We start from the raw sequence: 22991 nt of genomic DNA, 5'->3' as shown, positions 1-22991 counted from the left end.
GAGTCTAAAGTGTAAACAGATATTCCGTGAAAACACCGCATGAAATGAAATTTTGCCAAAGAACCCTTAACCTACTACTTATGTCGGAAAAATTCAAAATAAAAAGTTCAAAAATAGTATTTATTTGATTTGTGACACGAGTCTATATCGGAAGTTAATAAAAATACAAGGTCAAAGAGAAAAAATACAAGCAAACAAGCCAAATTGCGTGTAAAGGCCTATGATAAAAATGAGGTTTTTTTATCTAAAATATAGGATGTTGTTAGAGACATTTCTGGTGGAAATAAGCTTAGCTGCGTCCCTATCTTGCTAGTAATCTATTTATCTTGTTATTCTATAATGTAGACATCAAATTATTTAATAAATAAATATGTAGGTGAAGATATAACTAGATTACGGAACTGAATTCGGAGCGATGCGGCCACTGTGGCGACATGCAGTGGTGCGCGCAGGGCGCAGGCGCCGTGCACTGCCTCACAGAAACAACCTGTTGCAATCCGGCGTGCACTTCTGCGAGCGCGCTGCAGCTCACTAAATTCCAAAATTCAAATCCGCGTCATGTAATTCCAATTCCACACAAACAAATTCAAATTCCAAATTCAAAATTCAACCTCAATTCAACTTTCGTGACGCGTTCGGCAACCCAATTAAGAAGCCAGCTTTCTTGTAAGTGCTACAAGTGTCTTGAGACAAGCGTTAGTGATGTGATGTGCGAATTGATTAAAATAGGTGCTTGCTAGTATCGATATTCTTAGAAAGTTACGTAATCCGAACAAACGCAGTTCCTGTTAACAAAGTAAAGTTTTAAAGTTCGCTTTAGCTTCGCGTAGTGTTATCGTGCTTTTATAAATTAATGTTTATTAAGAAAAAAGTGCTGATTAATATTAAAAGCATTAAAATTGGGAGTGAGTTGAAATTAAATCGATAAATTTGACGACAAAAACCGGGCGCGTGAAAAAATAAAAACCCAGTTGATATTTGGCAGTAATTTTGTGTGGACTGTGCGGCGAATAATTGGAGAGTCAGGAATACCCCAAGTTTAGCGTCGAGCCGAGAAGTTGGCGAGCAACAAGTGTTCCTCTGATGCCTTCCCCGGTAAATGTGCCACTGTTATACGAGTTTGCATGCCGCTACTGGGATTATGTTGCGTTTTGTACGTGTTCCCGTCCCGTTGCGAAATTCGGGATTTCGCCATTGTTGATTCAGCATTCGGCTAGTGCGCCGATTTAAAATTTGCCCTTTTTTCTGTCTATTATTTTTCCCGACTGTCCTGTAGCTTACTCGTTTGTTGTTCGGCGTTTGAATTTAGAATTTTGTTTTCTAAACTAGCATTCTCTTTTTATTTTGTTTTCTATCTAATGGCTTTAGTCGCGCGGAATTTGAGCGTCAGTTTTTGATTTCGGAATTTTTCCTTTGTATCGGAAGTGGGTGGGGCGGCGATCGGTGTTCTTTTGTTTTAGAAGGCGACATCACGCGCCATCTTAGGTTGGCGACAAAAAAAGTGTCATGGCGCCCGACCGAGTTTTGTTCTAGTTTAGGATTATTTAGATGCAAATCGATGCGCTGCTTAGCTACCATCACGCTATGTCACTAGCGGTATAGATAGTGAGCGTAGGTGATGTCGCCAATCTCAAACTACGCTCGTAATTGTTGTGAAAGCGTTTGATGTTAGTTTTGATTCAAAACTGGACGTTGGAACAATGAAGATTTAACTAGGATTAGAACGCGAATAATAAGTAACAATTTATAATAACAAACAGATAAGTATAATAACAGGATAAGCTATAAAAGAAATGAGCGTTTATTAGAAAATGATAATAAGGAAGGATAAAATTAGATTTATTCTTGAGTCGTAATGGAAATAGAAAACATTCCTTTGATAAATATATGAAAAAGTGGAGAGAATATGACAAAATGTTAGGAAAAAAGCGTAGGAATGGATTTAAAAAATATTTTAAGTATATTAGAATGTGATATAATACTGTGTATGTGCAATGTCTCTGAGAACGACACGTCCGATAGAGCGAAGTGGAAGAGAAGTACGAAGAAGGCAGACCCCACCATCAGATGGGAATAATAAATGCCAAGGAGAGAGAGAGAGAATGTGATAATACTAAACATACTAACAAGGAAAGCAAAATGTGTTGTTTCCCAGAACTTCACAATTTGGTCTGAGGAATACTAGAGACAGAGACATAGAGGAATCGTATCCAATGTTACCTATTTGAATCGAAAAGAATCGAATAAACATTGAATATAAAATTCCCGGCAATAAAATTCACGGCCTCTGTGGTCTAATGGTTGAGCCCAGGGTCCCGGGATCGAATCCCGAAATCACAAAAATCACTTCGAGATCCCTAGTTTGGTTAGGACATCACAGGCTGATCACCTGATTGTCCGAAAGTAAGATGATCCGTGCTTCAGAAGCACGTTAAGCCGTTGGTCCTGGTTACTACTTACTGATGTAAGAGCGTAGTCGTTACATGAGTCATGTTAGGGGCTTTTTGTGGCTCAATAGTAATCCTGACACCAGGGTTGACGCGGTTGGTAATCCACCTCACAACCCACATGATAGAAGAAGATTACAAAAAAGATTTTAATGTTTTAGAATTGGGTAGTTTCCTAGCTCAAAAATAAATTATGAAATTCTGGTTAGTCAATAAAGACAGATCTAAAGGTGGCAAAAAACGTTTCCTTTTTTTTATTTAACTTATTTATGAACTTTAATATAGTAAAACGTAATAATAAGTGCGACATTTTGTCACATTTTCGATGACGTAATAGGTTGCTTTTTCATACAAATTCTACAGTAATTTCGTGTTTTGACGTTAAGTAAAAAGTAACTGATTTGACTAGTTGGAAACTACCTATTTAGTGAGATTATAAAATATGATTATAATATAATATGATTATAAAAAAATCTTGCTTCTATTCTAGAGAGCTACTTATACTTTAATGCAAAAAATAATAACCAATTTAAAAACGAAATTCACTTCGAATTTTATTCTTTTTATTTACGCTCACGAAAATAAATGGCTATCGTAGCTAATCATGGCATTGTAGCGTGCCAGCTTTATCGAAATCGATATTTAAATACACTTCTCATCAAAAAAATCGAAACACTTCCGTTTTCATTGTTTCTGTCCGAATTTAACACAAAAAAGAATTCATACGATGAAAAAAAATACATAAATGTATAGCTGGCAGTTTGGCCATTACAGTAATAAGCGAAAATTCTAAATTCAAAATTAGAATTTCATTTGTTTATCTTATAAACGAAATGAATCACTGTTTTGAGACAAATGTGTGTTTAGGGTTGGAGTACATTTAGCGTTTAAAAACTAAAAATTGGCGCCTATCCTTAAACTTTTTGTTTTTTATTTCAATACTGTGACTTTGGGACGTCTGAAAAAAGGTTTTTTTTCTAAAACGTATGGATACTTCGCCCACAGAAGCCGCCCAAGTTGTGGCATTGCTGGATTCTGGCCTTAGTCAGCGTGTTGTGGCTGCAAGACTGCATCTAAGCCTGTCATCTGTTCATAGAGTCTATAAACGTTATCGGGAGACTGGTTTGTTCACGCGCCGTTCAGGATCTGGCAGGAATCGGGTCACTTCTGAGCGAGATGATCGATTTATTGTAACAACTTCTTTAAGAAATCGACGCCTTAACGCTTTTCAACTGCAGCAGCGGCTTCGTGTTGTACGAAGGGTGGCTGTAAGTGACTCTACAATTAGAAGAAGGTTGAAGGATCGTGGACTGGTACCGCATAAGCCAGCAAATGGGCCGAAATTAACTGCAGACCATCGAAGAGCGCGCCTTAACTTTGCACGTGAGCACCTAAATTGGTCATACCTATAGTGGAGCAAAGTTATCTTTTCTGATGAGTGTAAAATTATGCTGTATGGTAACGACGGAAGGAACAAGGTCTACAGAAGAGACGGAGAACGCTATGCACAATGCTTCATTGAAGAAAAGGTCAGCTATGGTGGCGGTTCTGTAGGTATGACCAATTTAGGTGCTCACGTGCAAAGTTAAGGCGCGCTCTTCGATGGTCTGCAGTTAATTTCGGCCCATTTGCTGGCTTATGCGGTACCAGGCCACGATCCTTCAACCTTCTTCTAATTGTAGAGTCACTTACAGCCACCCTTCGAACAACACGAAGCCGCTGCTGCAGTTGAAAAGCGTTAAGGCGTCGATTTCTTAAAGAAGTTGTTACAATAAATCGATCATCTCGCTCAGAAGTGACCCGATTCCTGCCAGATCCTGAACGGCGCGTGAACAAACCAGTCTCCCGATAACGTTTATAGACTCTATGAACAGATGACAGGCTTAGATGCAGTCTTGCAGCCACAACACGCTGACTAAGGCCAGAATCCAGCAATGCCACAACTTGGGCGGCTTCTGTGGGCGAAGTATCCATACGTTTTAGAAAAAAAACTTCTTTTCAGACGTCCCAAAGTCACAGTATTGAAATAAAAAACAAAAAGTTTAAGGATAGGCGCCAATTTTTAGTTTTTAAACGCTAAATGTACTCCAACCCTAAACACACATTTGTCTCAAAACAGTGATTCATTTCGTTTATAAGATAAACAAATGAAATTCTAATTTTGAATTTAGAATTTTCGCTTATTACTGTAATGGCCAAACTGCCAGCTATACATTTATGTATTTTTTTTCATCGTATGAATTCTTTTTTGTGTTAAATTCGGACAGAAACAATGAAAACGGAAGTGTTTCGATTTTTTTGATGAGAAGTGTATTTTCGCTTATCGAATTTGAAGACGGCGCCGTCAGGTGCATGTGCCAGTTTTGGGCAGTGGACCGTGGAACGGCTGGAACTGTCACGTTTAAATTTGCGGAAAAAAAACGACAGCCACCCGTGAATGTAGGCCGATTGCGGATGACTTGCGTCGTAGAATTCGGATTTTTTAAATCGAAAGCTTTGTAGAGATACTTAAGTGTGTTTTTTCATAGCACAATATGCTTTAAAAATGGAATAGTAGGTAGTTTTATTAGGTATTCTTATGAAAAAATATTTTCTTTTCATAAAATAGGTGCGTAAGTATTCCAAATTTAAACTTTTCTTGTATTTATTTGTTTTAAAACCGTTTTAAAGCGTGTATAAATGTGTCATTCAGAAAAGAGATCGAGTTTCGATGCCCACGGCATTAAAGTCTATGATATGATGATATATAATATACATACTAGTAATTTAAGTACTTTAAAAAAATATAGGTATAGATTTTTTTAAATATATATCTGGACCAAAATACCAAACTCATAAACGTTATGTTAGTATTACTAATAGAATTCCCTAATATAGGTATATATTAGGGAAATCATTATTTTTATAGTTTATCAACATCATACTAAAATACTGAGAAATGATGTGTCACTCTTCAGCTATCGAATTCAATGGACTTACCTACGAATGTTTCATAACAAATATTATATAATTATGTTACTTAAGGAATAACCCAAAGACTGGCCACAAGATTAGTAGATATTTACTAGCTTTAATAGACTACTGAGACAAATATCGAGAGTTATAGAGGACAGAAGAGGCAAGATGATTGGACACTTAATTGGGCATTGGGTGCCTCTTGACGGGTACAGGGGTCGTGGCAGACCTCGAAAGAGATGGCGTGATGACTTGGACGCATGCCGGAGGGACTAGCCGGAATACGCACAGGACCGCGATAAATGGAAAGAAGAAGGGGAGGCCTTTGCCCAGCAATGGGATCTTGTAGGCTAGATTAGATTAGAAGGGAAGCTACAAGGAAAGAGAGGAAGGGGAAGACCAAGAAGAGCTTACATGGAACAGACTAAAGGGAAGGCGAACGTCGTGTCTTATAAGGAAGTGAAAGAATTGGCGTTTGATAGACAAGAATGGAGAATGCTACACCGACAAGAGCATGATTCTAAATTAGTGATGAATAGACACCTGATATTACGTAGTTTCGAAGATTCGTGGCAGGTTAATAGCATTAGGTTCGCCCCTATTACATACGACATAAACATAACTGGCGAGGAGTTGGTATACAGTCATGAGCAATATAATGTACCCACTTTAGGACTCTGTCGCACTAACATATTTGACAGATAGTTTAGTGAGACTTACAGCTCAATTTGTCAAAAAAGTTAATGTGACATGATACCAAAGTGTATACATATTAATTAAAGCTCGTGACCATACACAAGGTGTAAGTGACATCGTAACGAATACTGAGGAGGATGATTCTGAGTTAATATCAAGTGGAATTTTCCGTCGCAAAATTCATAATTTCTTTTAGTTTTTTTAATTATTTTCAATTCCATACTTTTGCAACGAAAAAATGCCACTTGATATTAACTCAGGATCATGGTCTGAATCATCCCTCGAAGTTTTCGTTACGATGTCACTAACACCCTGTATACTGTACATCTCTGCCTATCAAGGATACAGGAACGATGTAATGTTATGTTATGTAGCCATAGTTATATGGACAAGCGGGTAAGAGAGAAGGGTGGCGACTGCCAGTCAGGGCATTACCTAGCATGGTATAAGAAGACCAGGTATGCTCAATCCTATGACAAGCCGCCATTGCTAGCCCTTTGATGACGTAAGTGTTAACACTTTGTTACCATTAAATTGGTATCTCCAACCTCTAGCCAACCTCCTCCTGCCTCTATGGCAACCAATCAGCTCGCGACACCAAACACTTCAGGACCCCGATACCGACCCCGCCAGCGTGGTCAACGATTTCCTTCATTCAGCGCTTATCGCTATCGACCCACTAGGGTCGATTAATTCTTTCAAATATTTTTCCTCTCAGACGACGCCCTGAGCCGAGGTTCGCGCCCAACTGGGCACCCTCAGGCTGTTGTCTTAAACGTTTTACCGGGTGAGAGCCTTCAGCGCTCCCCATTTGTCCGGCCAAGTAGTTAATGCCATCTGCGGCAAATCTACAATAAGTCACGTCAAAAAAAAAGGTATATCCAAAATTCCAAGGACGTAAATTGCATTATTGAAAATTAAGTGAATTACTGACTAATGTATTTTCATTACTTTTACTATGCACAAGTACTTACATCAGTAAGTAGTAACCGGGACCAACGCGTTAACCTGCCTTCCGAAGCACGGTTCGTCTTGCTTTCGGACAATCAGGTGATCCTGCCTGTAAGTGATTTTTGTGATATGTCCCCACCGGGATTCGAATCCGGGACCTCCGGATCGTAAGCCCAATGCTGAAACACTGGACCACGGAGGCCGTCGACTGTGCCCATAATAATACCAATTTCCTTTTAAACATTTTTCAGCGGTGAAAAATTTCGGTGTAAATACACCGGTTACGGTAACTGTGTTGCTATTTTTTACGTTACGGTTATTTAACGAATTGTTTTCATCGGTAAACGATAACAAAGCTTGCCAGTTAAATCCCATTTTGTTCTGTTAGGTCTTTTTTATGTGTAGTATTGCAGATTTATTTATTTAGCGATTTCGATCCGGATTTGTGACGATTCGTGTTCAATAAATTTTTAAATTTTACCGACGCGTTCAGCTTGGTTTATTGACAGAGGGATTGTGTCTTTTCTAACATGTTGGGCGGCCTCCGTGGTCCAGTTGTTGCGCGCTGGGCACACGATCCTGTTGTCCCGACATCGAACCTTACCTGTCACCTTATATCTCTTGGACCACTTATATCTAGAACATAACTATATGATAAAGATAGCCATGACACTATAATAATATAACTTTGAGCATTCATGAGACGCACTTTTAAGTACATTTTAAACCTCGTGAGAGCCCTCAGCGCTCCCCATTTGTCCGGCCAAGTAGTTAATGCCATTTGCGGCAACTCTACTATAAGTCAACTTAACATAAGATCACGACTGTATCTCGATGGAGTAGTCAGAGTTACATCCATCGCAAGATGAACTAAGTACCCACACCTCACCGAGCTTTCTGTTAGACCAACGTGGTGAGCCGTCTCGCCGTATATAATGGTCGAGCCAACTGTGTTAGTAAAACTGTACTTAATATAAGTTAATAACTCATTGGTGCAAGTCCGGTAGTGTACTTCGAACCGGCGCTCCCCGTTTGAGAAGCAAGCCAGTGTAACACAGGACCATAGTGAATATAAAGTACATACGAAGTCACGTCAAAAACAAAAACATTATCAAACGAAAACATGTCATATTATACTGACTCTCAACTCGGTTTTGAATGCAGATAAAGATACTCTGGACCTTGAAAAGGTACTATTAGCTGCATATTATGTTAATTTATTATCTGATGATTCAACTGCATGTTTTAAATGCCTTGCGCTAAGGTCGAGTGGCATGACATTTAAAAAAAAGAAATTGCACGATAAAGAAAATGCTGTTCTTGAGTGTACTCTATGTTCCGCTGATGATCATCATCTCCGTAGCTTCATTCCGTTTTCACGAGATCCGCTTACTTAACCTGATGATTTGACAGGTCCGGTTTTTTAAACAAGCGACTGCCTGTCTGGCCTTCCAACCCGTGAAGGGAAAACCAGCCCAATACAGGTTAGGTCACATACCACCGAAACGCATTTCTCGGGAACGTGGGTTTCCTCACATTGTTTTCCTTCAGTTGAGTATGTGACAATAATTTATAATTTATATTCGATAACAAATTCGGAAGTCCCTAAGTAACCTTTTTTATACAAAGAAAACTGAAACCAAAATGTAACTAACCAAATACACAAGCATTCGAAATCAACCAGCGCCATCTACAAATTACAAAGAGAACTATCCTCTAGAAGCGACAGCTGAATAAAAAAACTGCCCTCAGCTAATTGGCCCACTGTGACAGGAAAATGTTAGCGCAAACAATTATTATGTAATTGCGTCTAGTTGGCAGATTGCGCTTGTTTACCAGTTTCAACTGGATTTTTGTAAAGGGATGTAGAAGGGCTAGAAGTGACTAGTGAATGAAATAAGTTTTTTTTTGTGTCATTAAACGGTTTACGTTTGTCATGACACAAAATATAAATATAAGGAGTGGAATGAGGTTTCACGTTTCAGTAAAATAAGTAATTATGATTTTATTTCATAGAAGGTATATACTGAAAATTATTATACTTGTCCTACTAAAAAAAAAAAACATAGGTAGAAAACACGAAATAAACTAATGAAACGACTTAAAAGAATTTGCTTAATATTAAAGAAAACCAAAAATACCTATATTAATCTATAGATGACGACAAACTTAAAACCCAAAAATACCATCTACGCTCAAATACATCTCAAAACCACGCTCACCAGCCACATCTAGTAAATCTTATTCTTCGTATCGACGACGCTTAAAACAAAAACGCGGAAAGGAACGCGCCGACTGTGGCAATTTATTAATATTATTACACAGCCATACACGACTCGGAATTGACTAACCATTGCACGTTAAACATATATCTATTACTCATCAACGTTTAGTAGGTACATACATACATAAACTCACGCCTATTTCCCACCGGGGCAAGCAGAGACTATGAAATTTCATCTGCCTCGAGTCCGACATAATTCTTTTTTAAAATAACCTATATACGTCCTGTTACTGAGCACAGGCTTCCCCTCATGAGGAGGTGGTATGCAGCATACTTCACGATGCTGCTCCAGTGCGGGTTGGTAGATGCGTTTTGTCTAGTAGCCCGGTACCAGCGGCTTGACGTGCTTTCCGGAGCACGTACTACTTCTCTTACGGGAAGTAATTTCACACCGTGATCCTTAATGGGGGTGGACAGAGCCACAAGTCAGTTCAGTCAGTTTGTTCAGTATGACATAACACTTCAAACATACCAACCTGCAAGTTTACACAGTTGCGTATGCGCAAGATCAGTGGTTCTGCCGAAATATAAAGTAATTTAGGATACTGAGTGATGTCATCATTGTAATTATTGAGGCTTTTTTTTTCATCGTAGATCGTTGAATGAAATAACAAAATTAATAGGTAACTTACATTTTGTTATTCGTCACTTCTGTAAAATATATTTTGAGGAGAACGGAAAAACCATCGCTAAAATTCTGAGGAAAAAAAACAAATTCTCGCGTAAGTACCTAATGTTATTTTAGAATTTATTTGATACTGTCATAATTAACATAAATAATTATAAAAAAATTCTAACGTTACAAAAATAATAATAAAACATAATTTTACTAACAATATAAAAACAATTTATCTACACATAAAAACAACGTAAAGGACAATTTAGGTACAAAATGACAGCAGAAATACAATTGGCGGCCTTATAGCAAAGCTGCAATTTCTTCCAAGCAACCTTAGAGTGGAAAAAAATGTAAAAATATGGGACGGTGCAATATAGTAATAGTATTTCATTATTATTTTTCATAGTAATAATAATTAAATAAAGAACAGGAAAAAATCCGGACCTGACATGTAAAAACCGGACCTGTCAAATCTTCAGGTTAGGTAAGCGGACCCCGTGAAAAACGGAATAACGCTAGAGAGATAATGATGATGATGAATAATTAAATTAATCCTGCGAGCGATAAAACATCATACAATGCGTTCAGCTGCTTACATTCCCGGACCATTCGTTAAATCCGACAGACGGATGTGTCTGATAAAAATGACCATTGCCCCTATCCATCTCAGACTCAGTACCAAAAGTGTTTGCAAGTTGTGTTCTGATTACTCGTAGTTCTGCCCACTCTATTAGGAACTACAGGCGTGTGTTTATGTATGTATGGAACATACTAAAACTTCATATTGTCCTTAAATTTATCTCACTTAACTCTGTCTGGTAATACAGCTTTCCACCCATAATTTCCCCTACCATTCTACTCCTTTTTCATCCCCTTAAGAGAAGATTTCTGGGATAAAAAATATTCTATGTTCTTTCTTAGTTCCCAATCTATCTCCATACCAAATTTCGTCAAAATCGGTTCAGTAGTTTAAGAATGACATGGTAACAGACAGAATTAGCATTACATTTATAATATTATTAGTGTGCATTATCATAATAACAATCTTACAAGCCATCCAAAGTCAATTTCTACGCAGTATGACTATCTAAATATCTATAAACTAAGTTTCCTTGGAACCTAGGATCTAGTATCTAAATTATAATTACTATAATACCTACTTACGTTATCATAAGTGGCACTATCTCAACTAAAATATAAATTATCTTTACTACCTATTCTTGCGTCACTTATATTCATAGAAAAGTCATTATATATTCGAAAGACATTACTTACTCAAAATAAACTTTTCCGAAAAGTCTCGAATGTTTTGATTTTATTTGTTATGTTAATTACATTAAATGTTACTTTATAAGAGTCGTGGTAGCCTAGTTGGTAAAACGCTTGTGTCGAAGTGGGTCGCGGATTCGAAACCAGCACAGACCTAAACCAATGATCGTCGAATTCATGTTTGGATCATATATGATTATCACGTTCTCGGCGGTGAAGGAAAACATCGTGAGGAAACCCTTATTCCCGAGAAATGCATTTCTGAGGTATGTGACCTAAACTGTATTGGGCTTGTTTCCCCTTCGCGGGTTGGGAGGTCAGACAGGCAGTTGCTTCTGTAAAAAACCGGACCTGTCAAATCTTCAGGTTTGGTAAGCGGACCCTGTGAAAAACAGGATAACGCTAGGAAGATGACGACGACCTATTCTTGTGTAACTTATATTCATAAAAAAGTCATTACATTTGAAAATAAACTTTTCTGAAAAGCCTCGAATGTTTAGATTTTATTTATTATTTTAATTAAATTAAATGTTATGTAATAATAGGTGTCACACCACATATTAAATTGTCTCAAGGGGCCTCTTCGTGTTGGCGAAACGACATAATATCTGCTAACAATTTATAATTTATACATACAGCCTCCATTGTCTAATGGCTAGAGAGTTGAGCTCACGAACTGGAGCTCCGGGTTCGATTCCCGATGGGGACATTGTCGAAATCACTATGTGAGACAGTTCCTTTGCTTGGTGAGGAAATTGCAGGCTTGAATCATCAGATTGTCCAAAAAAGTACATCTTACTTTTTTGTCGTTATGAGCTGTTGGTTCTGGGTATTAGCCGTAAAACGGCTCCACCAACCCGCAATGGAGTAGCGTGGTGGAGTATGCTCCATACTCCCTCAGGTTGATTGAGGGGAGGCCTGTGCCCAGCAGTGGGACGTATATAGGCTGTTTATGTGTTTTAATTTATACTTGTGCTCTATAGCCATCAGATTCAAACCCGCATACGATTTTATATGAACTTTTAAAAGTGCGTTATCTAATTCACCGCGACTGGGAATTGAACCCGTGTTCGTGAAGTGCAATGTCAAGTTTGCACGGCGAAACTTATAAAATACGTTATTTAACCGTTTCAGAAGAGCATAGGTTTAAACTTATACTGATTGAGAGAGTCTTTAATTAAGCATACCACGTGAGAGCGCTTCCCATTTGCCCAGCCAAGTAGTTAATGCCATTTGCGGTAAATCTATGTCAGTTTAGTCATGTAAAAAAAATATGTGCAAATAATCTCAATCAATTGTTCACTATGGAAACTTTAAAGACAAACTAACACCTAATTGGGAATCGAAGTTAGGACCAGGCAAGTGCAATTACATATTGAGCTAACAAGGTCGTCACATTAACTCTTTCATATAGTTATAGGTAAACTCAGTTAAAAATAAATAAGAATTAACTAAAGAATGATAAAAGAATGCAGACATTTTGCTAAAAGCAATATCTTCCAGGCAATTTTACGCTGTAGGATCATTACAATGTAGATTCACCATTTTAATAATTAATTCATTATTTTTTTTATCAATGCAAGAAGTAGAGTTAGGCGCTACAAATTTTACCGACGGGAACTTTTTTTCTGAAAAATCCCACTTTTTTTATCTATTTCGATTAATAAAATTGTGTGAAGATACGGAACGTTATTGTTACGACAAACTGGAAGCATTTCTATATAGAAAACTCGATGGCTTTACTTAGAAATCCATAATTCAAAGTGCAAACGTCGAAAGTCGTGAAGGGCGACAGCAAATAATTTTCGGGCGCGGAAACTCTCATAGAATCATAGAAGCAGCGCCATCTACATGGTATCCGACTAATTTTTTCCGCGAACCATTTTCTTATAAGAACCACGCACACGAATGCACCTCCATACAGCCACACTAGCGCAATGGCTGTACAATCGAACGCACCCACACTCCGAGAAAAAAACGATAAAAAAGTGCACACAAAGTCACTAACACTAGCACAGGGCGCGCGAAAAAATCGTCCGTGCTTTCTTTTTTCTTTTTTTTAAAGCAAAATCAACCAAACTTTTTGGACAAATTTTGAAATGTGAATTTTTTGTGTTCTGATAAGTTTTTATTGTGAGATTGAAGGATAGTAAAGTGTTTAAAAACTAAACTGTGCGAGGACCGTCCATGCGCGTGGTTCCACACAGGTGCAAGTGTATGCACTCTGTGCATTCTTGTCGATGTAGTGAGTATAGCGCGACTTACTACGTTTGATACTTTCGATTAGAAAAATCTTATTGGACTTTTGTGTTGATACTGTTTCTTTATAAGTTGTTCGTTGTTTCTTAATGTTTTTATCGTGAAATATAATTAAGCAGTTTTAGTTTTTTTTAGTTGTTTTTTACATTTGAATTTAGCAAATTATTTGTCAAACTTCTGAATAGACACACACAGCCCTCCTCCCGTGAACCGGAAATAGAGTATAAATTATTACAGGTGTTGTTTGGTTGGTTGATTGTGTGGGTCTGATAGGCAGTCGCCTTTATAAAAAAAATATTTTTCACGACAAAAAAAAATACTCTGTAAAAACAGACTTGTCAAATCTTCAGGTTAGGTGAACAGACCCCGTGAAAACAGGGTAACTCTAGGGTGATAATGATATTTGGATGTGTTGGTTAGTGTTGTAGGATTATTAAAATTGATGTTTTTTTTAATAAAAAGCCTTCTTCGTAAGTCGTGTCGTAGTCGACATTCAAAGAAAATAATAATATATTAACCAGTTCAATTTTTAAAACTATTAGAAGTAATTAACTTAACAAATCTCAAACAAGTGTACTTTTTTAAATGTAAAAGTCTTCGTTACTACGTTAAATAAAATTATGATGATTTAATTTCATTAGATAATTCTGAAATAACCATAAAAAGGTTTGAGGCACTTTTACGAACAAGTGTAGTATTTAGGTACTCTCTGTGCTTTTTTTGTATTTCAGCAGTTATTGTATACGCAATTGAGTGCAATATATAAAACAAAATGCTCGAACATCCGCGTAACAACAAACATCTGAGCTGACGTTTCAAGTGTCAAGAATGTTGCGTCGCGGCTATCAAGAGCAGTAAATACAAGGTAATGGCTAAGTATGCACGCGGTTTAGTCGGTCGCGAGTCGCCAGTGCAACGCCGCATGCAGGCAACCCCGCGCCACCACCACGCGATAAAATAGACCACAAACTATATTTTTTAAATAAAAAAAATATATTCATATCAAACGCGAGTGCTCACAAAAAAAAAAAACAAAAAATAATTATTTTTTTTACCGCGTTTTCCGCGTATATTTAGTGCGACGTAAACAATTAAACATATCACATGGAAACTTAGGACCCACGAACTATATTTTTTATTTTTATTGACAGAGTTTTTAAGAGAATATTTTGTGTACTGTGACTAGAGTGATGTGTTTCGTGTGTTGTGTGCAGACCAAGTTCGGCTGAGGGATTTGTGGCCGTCACTCAAGGTGACACCGTTTCGAAATTGGAACTTTTTCTTTTTTTTACAAAATTACCACCGAAGTGTCAAACTGGACCGAAGAAGACCAGGCCCCCTCTGACGCATGTGAGTACCAACAAAGAACTTCGGACGTGGTTTTGAAAAATTAATGCGCCCTTAATCTTCCGTTCTCCTTGGTGGTGGCTGTGTGCGTGTTATGCATACGTTAACGCATCGCGCGCGTGTGTGCGTAGGGTTCACGCACATTTTTTGTGTTTTTCTTAGCAATTCCCCCCACCACACGCCCCTCCCATTATCTGTCCCACTCTTTTTCTATGACGACCACGTTTTACATTTCAACTTTGTATTGGTGTGCGTGTGTTGCGCATGTGTGCGTTAATAAATTGCAACCTATATTTTGATCGAAGGCCAATGACGGAATAGAAAATGCGTTCCACACTTTTCTATTGCAACTTCACACAGTTTTGCGTCAACTGTCTACTAAATTTATGGATAATCTACAAACTTAACCATTGATAAACAGATTAATTACTGAAATCATGATTAAAGTAATTAAAAATTAATTAAACTTTTTAAAATGTAAAATAAACCATTAAATAAATTAATAAATTATTAATAAAGATATTCAAATGGAAATAAATGAAATTAAATGTTTAAAAATGCGATATTAAAGATGCTACGAGAGACTACGCGTGATCGTAGGCTAAAATATTACCGACGGAACTTTTGGCTACTGCTATTGATCACGTTTTTAATTCGTTTGCTTCTAAATTTAATTAAAATTTATAAAATATAATTAAAATTTATATTGTTATGTGAATGAACAGATTTGTTAATTGTTTTCGAAAGTTTTTAGTGTTTTGAAAATGAACTTCCTGAAGTTTTTGCCTCGCTTTAATAAAACATAAAAAATAAAAGTGAATATTAGCTTATTACTTTTATTGAATGTTTTATTTACATTTACTGTCATTTAAAATTAAACTAGGGACTTTGTTGCTTCTCCAGTAATCTGTAGTGGAGTAACTAAGTGGAGTATGCTCCTTACGCCCTTCAATTTGTAAATAAGCCCATCCATGTGGTGGTATATAAGATAATTACGTTAGGTATTTTATCGGACCCACAGAGTAAGTAGACGTTATAATTTTAAAATAGTAAAGTTTTTTAAGTCCACTTAAATTAAATTATCAACTTTTTAAAGAAATGGGGTCAAAACAATGCATTCCGGAAATGAGATAACCACATGAAGGATATGACATGAATTTTTAACCCACTTTTTGCAATGCAAGCTGCTGCTTGCGAGTAGGTAATCAATATTGAATTAATTTATTAATACATTTTAATTATACACTTGTTTTAAAGAAAACTATAATTAATTTATTAAACTTTTATTTAGTGATAAGATTAAAGGCCATTGTCATTTAAATTATATTAATAATTTAAAACATTAACAATTACATTTTCAGTTTAAAACGACGCTAGGTATTCAAATAGCTAAGGCTTGATCTAAAAAGACAAAGAAGTTTTCTTTTTTTCAACGCAAAGTTCAAGTTCGCGCCTTCGAATTTCAATTTGAATCGGCGCGGGCGCATGCGGCGCAGGTCCTTGCGCAGGCGCTCGGCCAAGGCGAGCGTTGCACAACCGTACTGTCAATGTTACTATATAACCTACAAGTACTACAACGGCTTGCGGCTAAAGCAACATGGCGGATAGACTTAGACTGACGAAGGGTTTCATTAAGTTACTGGCTGGTTTAAAACATTTTTTTTTCTTTTTTGTAGGTAGCTTTTTGTATTTTATCCGGTTTGGATAAAATACTTAGGATAAATAGAAACTTTAAGATTAAGTTCTAAAAGATGATACTTATTACAATATTGAAATGAGCAGACTTTAAAAAAATCTAAGGTAGTAACAAAAAACCTTCCTTTTGCTAAAACTACAAAAACTAATAGTAAAAAGCACTTTATTAATAACATAAGTAACTACTTTTATTTTAATAATAATTAGGGATTAAATAAATAGGTACCATAAATAAATACGTAAACTTATATTTATTACATTGTACAGAAAGTAACAAAAAAATCAAACTTATATAAAGACAAATTAAACTTAGAACCTAGGACTTAGATCACATGCAATAAGGTTAGGTCGAACGGAGTCCTTGTGCGCTTGCGCGGCCTAGACGTTGCGCAACTCGAGATCTACTGTCAATGTTACTATCAGCCGCCATGTTGGATTTACTTCGAGCGTTTACTATGATAGATCATTGGGAGGTAAAGTGGTTGCTTTATCATTGTAACGTAATGGATTTGATATTAAAATTGGAAATTACTATATTCCCAATTAGGTTAGTCAGAGATACATTCAACGCAAGATGCAGGTGGTCTAAAACAATGCACAGCAGCAATTTATGTAAAAAAAAATGTGCATGAAAAAATCTTATCGCCGTCTAAATTAATAACTTTAGGTTAGTTTTTGTTATAATGTTGCTTATGGGGTAGTACCTAACTATATTTTTAACTTTCCCTTTCAATGCACAGATATATAACAACAATATATTGTAAGCACAAACCTACAGCGCTCAGACTTGGTCTTTGACTGACATCCAAAAGTCCAAACTCAAGGTTTGCCAGAGAGGTATGGAACGCAGCATCCTTGGTGTTAAATTGATCGATCGGATCCGAAACACCACGCTGCATTCCAAAACAAAAATAGCAGACGTAGCGAGAAAGGCTGCCTGCTTGAAATGGGACTGGGCTGGACATGTTGCCCGAATGCCCGATGACCTCTGGACCAAAAAAGCTACAGAGTGGGTTCCTGCAAGTGCTGTTAGACGTCGGGGAAGGCCACGGAAAAGATGGCGCGACGAGTTAGACCGCTTCTCGAAACGGTGGCGCGAGCAAGCTGGGGACAGGGAGGAGTGGAAGAAGGGAAGAGAGGCCTTTGCCCTGCAGTGGGACATTGAGGGCTATTAATAATAAAAAATAATATTGTAAGAAAAAAAAACAAATCAATAAGGTTCCCTTTTCTTTGTAAATTTTATATCGCATAAGAAGAGTTTTTAAGTACCTTTGTTTCTATTATTTTGAGTTACTTACTATTTTTTTATAACTCTATAATATCTATAAGACTTCCAAGAAATCACAACCACACAAATTACAAATGATAAAAAAACACATAATACAGAACTCGTAAGAAGAAAAAAAGAATTACGAAAATCTCTAAATTAAATACTCATCTAGACTTCTCATTCGTTAATATATCGGGTCACCATAAAAATATGAAGTACGAGCATTAGGAATAAAAAATAAATATCATTTTACACTGTGTATTCTATGGTTTTTCATTCTTTTTTCTTTTTTTATTGTGACTCTGGTTACTAGACCATTGGCTGAAAAGTGGGTTCACATTCTTAATGTTAATACTCGTGTTTTATTTCACAAACAATCGAAAGAGTTTTGATGTGATTAATATTTTTCGCTATGTCAATCTTATACATTTCTTTCGATTACACTATAGATACAGAAAGCTCGGTGACGTGTGGGTGCTTAGTTCATCTTGAGATGGATGTACCTCTGACTACCCCAATTGGAATATAGTTGTGAGGTTTTGTAGTGATTACACTATTGTTTTTCGTAATCATTTGCAACTTTAAAAATCATTCACTCATTTGTAAATGCTGTGTGAAAGTTTCATATGTATTGCTGTATGTGTAAATAAAAAAATCAAATAATAATAACTCGGCTAAGGCTCTAGTTCTGTTGCGTGATCTTCTTCTTCTTCCTTTCTTTTTTTATTTTTTTTCTTCTCCTTTCTCAAATAGCGATATATACTTACAATCGCTCATCATACTCATCTTAGGATTATATAACAAAAAACGGCTGCAAATTGCCTTATAATTCTTGCTCTACCCACCCCGTTGAGGATAGCAGATTCCATCACCCAGCTTACAAACATTCGTGCGTAGACGCATAGTAGCACCTAACTTCAGATAGTAGCGTAGTACGTACGTTCATTCATTGCAGTGTTACTCGTACTAGCTTCAAGCCTATTGACTATTCTATTCTATACAATGTTGTAATATTACTACAACACTAACTTTGTCTAGTATTGAAATAAATGGTTGTGAATAAACTGTCGTATAGTTTTTACTCACTATTGCAATAACTATGTAGTGGAAAGTTAATAAAAATCTTCTATCGTGTGGGTTGTGAGGTGAATAACCAACCTCATCAACCCAGGTCAGGGTTACTATTGAGCCGCCAAAGGTTCCTGACATGGCTCATGTAACGATTACTCACTTACAACAGAAAGTAGTAACCGGGACCAACGGCTTAACGTGCCTTCGGAAGCAAATATCATCTTACTTTCGAACAAATAGGTCATCAGCCTGTAATGTCCTAACCAAACAAGGGATCACAAAGTGATTTTTGTGATATGTCCCCACCGGGATTCGAACCCGAGACCTGTGGATCGTGAGCCCAACTCTCCAGTCCAGAGGTTAGCCCACAGAGGCCGTTATTAATTAAAATGATTATTTGTTATCCATGAAATTAGGTTTTGCTTTTTTTGGGTTTGCTTCTATGCTGTTCTGGGAGCATATAAAAAACATAGAACACGTTCAGCTGCTTCTCTTCCCGGGCATGTCGTAAAAACCGACAGAGGGATTGTGTCCTCTAACATGATGGACTAATGTTATGGGCGATAGGCTGATCCCTTGTCACCATAAGGTTCATCATATCCATCTTTGGATTTCGTATCAACGGTGGCTGCAGGTTGTCTTTGATTACTTGTGGCTCTGCCCACCCCATTGGGGATTGCGGGCGTGAGTTTATGTATGTATGTATGTATGAAATTAGGTTAATCGAAGGAAAATCTTTACAACGCCATCTGTATTGTTTTTGAGGAACGTAGCATGGAAAGTCCGTCATACTAGTTGCGAACACAATTTGCGTATATACGGTCACGAGCATTAATATGTATACACTTTGGTACCATGTCACATTAACTTTTTTGACAAATTGAACTGTGAGTCTCACTAAATGTCAAATATGTTAGTGCGACAGAGTCCTAAAGTGGGTACATTATATTGCTCATGACTGTACATTGGGCAAGATGGGATCACAACAGGCTCATCCTCACAAAAGGAGGATCAACAGAACCTCACAACTCGAGGCTCTTTCTATTATTAGGAAGGACATAAGAGAACCTTTAGATAATAATTGCTCTATTGCGTATAAAGTAAACTATCTCTGGTTTTTTTAATGAGTATTTACAGAGTCGAAGATGTAGGAATACGAATCAGAATAAGACAACAGATGTGTTGTCTTCCCGTCTTGCCAAGTGTCCTGCCTATCCGCTTAAGCCTAGCGATTCCATCGACCCAAGCCTTAGTCCATCGACTAAGGCTGTTACTGGTGGCCAACGGGTGGTATGCGATATCGAGGCAGACCAGCCCGGTGGTCGGATGACATTGTGAGGTATGCCGGAAAGCAATGGATGAGACTTGCACAGGACCGGAAAGGATGGCGTGAAAGAGAGGATGCCTATACCCAGCAGTGGGTGGATACAGGCTGAGTAGATAGATTTTAGAGATTATTAGATTAATTTAATACTTACTACTATTGTATAATGCTACAATATTATTTCAGTGACTGGGCTACCGTAGGCATTCGCAAAAGTAGAAATACTCTTTATTCTTTATATGAGGAAAAAACGTATACACACACTGATAGTTTTAAAAGCTACGTCAAAAATTATTCTAAAATATTTCGAAGAGTGTGTTATACAGCCAAACAGATGCATATTAGTAATAAAATAAAGACCGCGGATAATAAAGTAAAGGCAGTTTGGCAAGTAATAAATAGTGAAACAAAGGCTTCGAAACCGCGTGAATTAGAATACAATATAGAATCGGGCACTGGGTTAGTTAAACAAGATAAAGATGTAGCTGAAGTTTTTGATAAATTCTTTACGAACATCCCTGTAAAAACTACAGAATCTCTCAGGTCCTCTCCTGTTCAAGCTGATATATTGTTGAAAAGTAATGTTACTGCTTGCACTGAATTATTTGATTTTAAACGCGTTGATCCGAGTAGTATTGTTAAAGTATTCAAACAGCTGAAACTTAAAACCTCGAAAGATTTATGGGGATTGTCTGTCAAATTGATGAGCTCTGTTATTGATATCTTAGCACCATATCTAGCATACATTTTTAATATGAGTGTTGAAAATGGCACTTTTCCAAATTTAATGAAAATCAGTAAAGTTATACCTCTTTTTAAATCGGGCACAAAATCAGACCCTACCAATTATAGACCGGTTTCTATTCTACCAGTACTTAGTAAAATTTTCGAGAAAATTATTCTCGACCAACTGCTATGTCATTTTAATTTAAATAACTTACTTCACAGCCAGCAGTTTGGTTTTACTAAGGGTCGGTCTACAACAGACGCGAGTGTCACATTTGTTCGACACATTTTCGATGCTTGGGAGGAGTCGCAGAATGCCGTAGGAGTATTCTGTGACTTGTCTAAGGCGTTCGACTGCGTGGATCACGAGACCTTGCTTTTGAAATTGAGGCACTATGGACTAAATAATGGAGCTCTCAGTTTGTTAAATTCATATCTAGGTGATAGGATACAAAAGGTACAAATCAATAGTACAACTTCTTCGGGCTCTCATGTTCAAATGGGAGTTCCTCAAGGATCCATTTTGGGGCCGTTTCTTTTTTTAGTGTACATAAATGATTTACCTTATGTAGTACAGAACCAAGCTGACATTGTACTGTTCGCGGATGACACTTCTCTTATATTTAAAATCGATAGAAAGTTAGAGGAACTTGACGAAGCAAACAGCGCTGTGTCGCAGGTTCTGAGCTGGTTTACAGTAAATAACCTAGTTCTAAATGCTAAGAAAACGAAGTGTATTAAATTTGCTCTACCAAACGTAAAGAAAGTAAAAAATAACATTAAAATTAACGACGAGAATTTAGATTTTGTTGAACACACCGTTTTCTTAGGAATTACTGTAGATTCAAAACTTCAATGGGGCCCACATATTGTATCACTAGCGGGCAAGCTAAGTTCAGCAGCATATGCCGTCAGAAGAATCCGACAACTCACAGATGTACCCACTGCTAGACTTGTCTACTTCAGCTACTTCCACAGCGTAATGTCTTACGGTATTTTATTGTGGGGTCGAGCCGCTGATGTAGAAACTATTTTCATCATTCAAAAAAGGGCAGTTCGCGCTATTTATAATCTGCGTTGTCGGGACTCTTTAAGGGAGCTGTTTAAAGAAATAAATATACTGACGGTCGCAAGTCAATATATTTATGAAAACATTATGTATGTGCGTAAGAATGTATCTCTCCTTCCGAGAAACTGTGAAAGGCATACTTACAATACAAGGAATAAAAATAAAATTGTTGTTCAAAATTCTAGATTAAGTAAATTAAATTCATCTTTTTTGGGGTTATGTATACGTTTTTACAATAAAATACCAGATAATATTTTAAATTTGTCAGAGAATAAATTTAAAGCTCACGTGAAGCTTACTTTATGTAAAAAAGCTTATTATAAGATTAATGATTACCTAAATGATAAACATGTCTGGTATTAAATGTGTTCCTCTAGTTATTAAATAACTTGTAATGTACCCTCATTGATTTAAAAGATGTGTTGCTGTTGCAGTTTCTTGTCATTTCTTCTCCTCAGCCATAACACCTTGCGAAATGACGTAAATTCAAAATGTTACATTGACCTTCAACAAGTTTATCCATGATAATTACGTTGAATAAATGATTCTGATTCTGATTCTGATTCTGGTAAGTACTTGACCGTATTTACCAGTTAGCAAAATTAATTACATAACATAAACAGCCTATATACGTCCCACTGCCGGGCACAGGCCTCCCCTCAATCAACCGGAGGGGGTATGGAGCATACTTCACCACGCTGCTCCAATGCGGGTTGGTGGAGGTGTTTTTACGGCTAATACTCGGGACCAACGGCTTAACGTGGCCTCCGAAGCACGGAATCATCTTACTTTTTCGGACAATCAGGTGATTCAAGCCTGAAAAGTCCTTACCAAACAAAGGACAGTCTCACAAAGTGATTTCGACAATGTCCCTATCGGCAGTCCGGGGACCCCAGATCGTGGGCCTAACGCTCTAACCACTAGACTGTTAAATGAATTATACGCCTATATTTTCTACTCCCAATCAATCAACTTCCATACTTATTTCGAACCAGCGGTGTTCTTACAA

At 37.1% G+C, this 22991-nt stretch overlaps 1 protein-coding gene across 4 annotated transcripts in view; it reads left to right on the top strand.

Annotated features, from left to right (window-relative positions):
- Window positions 1–22991, top strand: part of LOC126377024 (mushroom body large-type Kenyon cell-specific protein 1) — a 263548-nt gene that overhangs the window by 91423 nt on the left and 149134 nt on the right. Inside the window, exon 1 of one of the 4 annotated variants that reach the window (XM_050024636.1) lies at window positions 950–1095. The exons of 2 other annotated variants lie outside the window; for them this stretch is intronic. The gene's annotated coding sequence lies outside the window, so the exon portion shown is untranslated. Of the gene's footprint in view, window positions 1–949; window positions 1096–14246; window positions 14831–22991 lie in introns of those variants that run through there. One more of the 4 variants, XM_050024635.1, reaches the window with a different exon arrangement.

The sequence above is a fragment of the Pectinophora gossypiella genome, chromosome 22 (assembly GCF_024362695.1).
Source record: "Pectinophora gossypiella chromosome 22, ilPecGoss1.1, whole genome shotgun sequence".
Classification (NCBI taxonomy): domain Eukaryota; kingdom Metazoa; phylum Arthropoda; class Insecta; order Lepidoptera; family Gelechiidae; genus Pectinophora; species Pectinophora gossypiella.
Note: the sequence above shows the minus strand (reverse complement) of the source record. Positions and strands in the feature narration are given on the sequence as shown.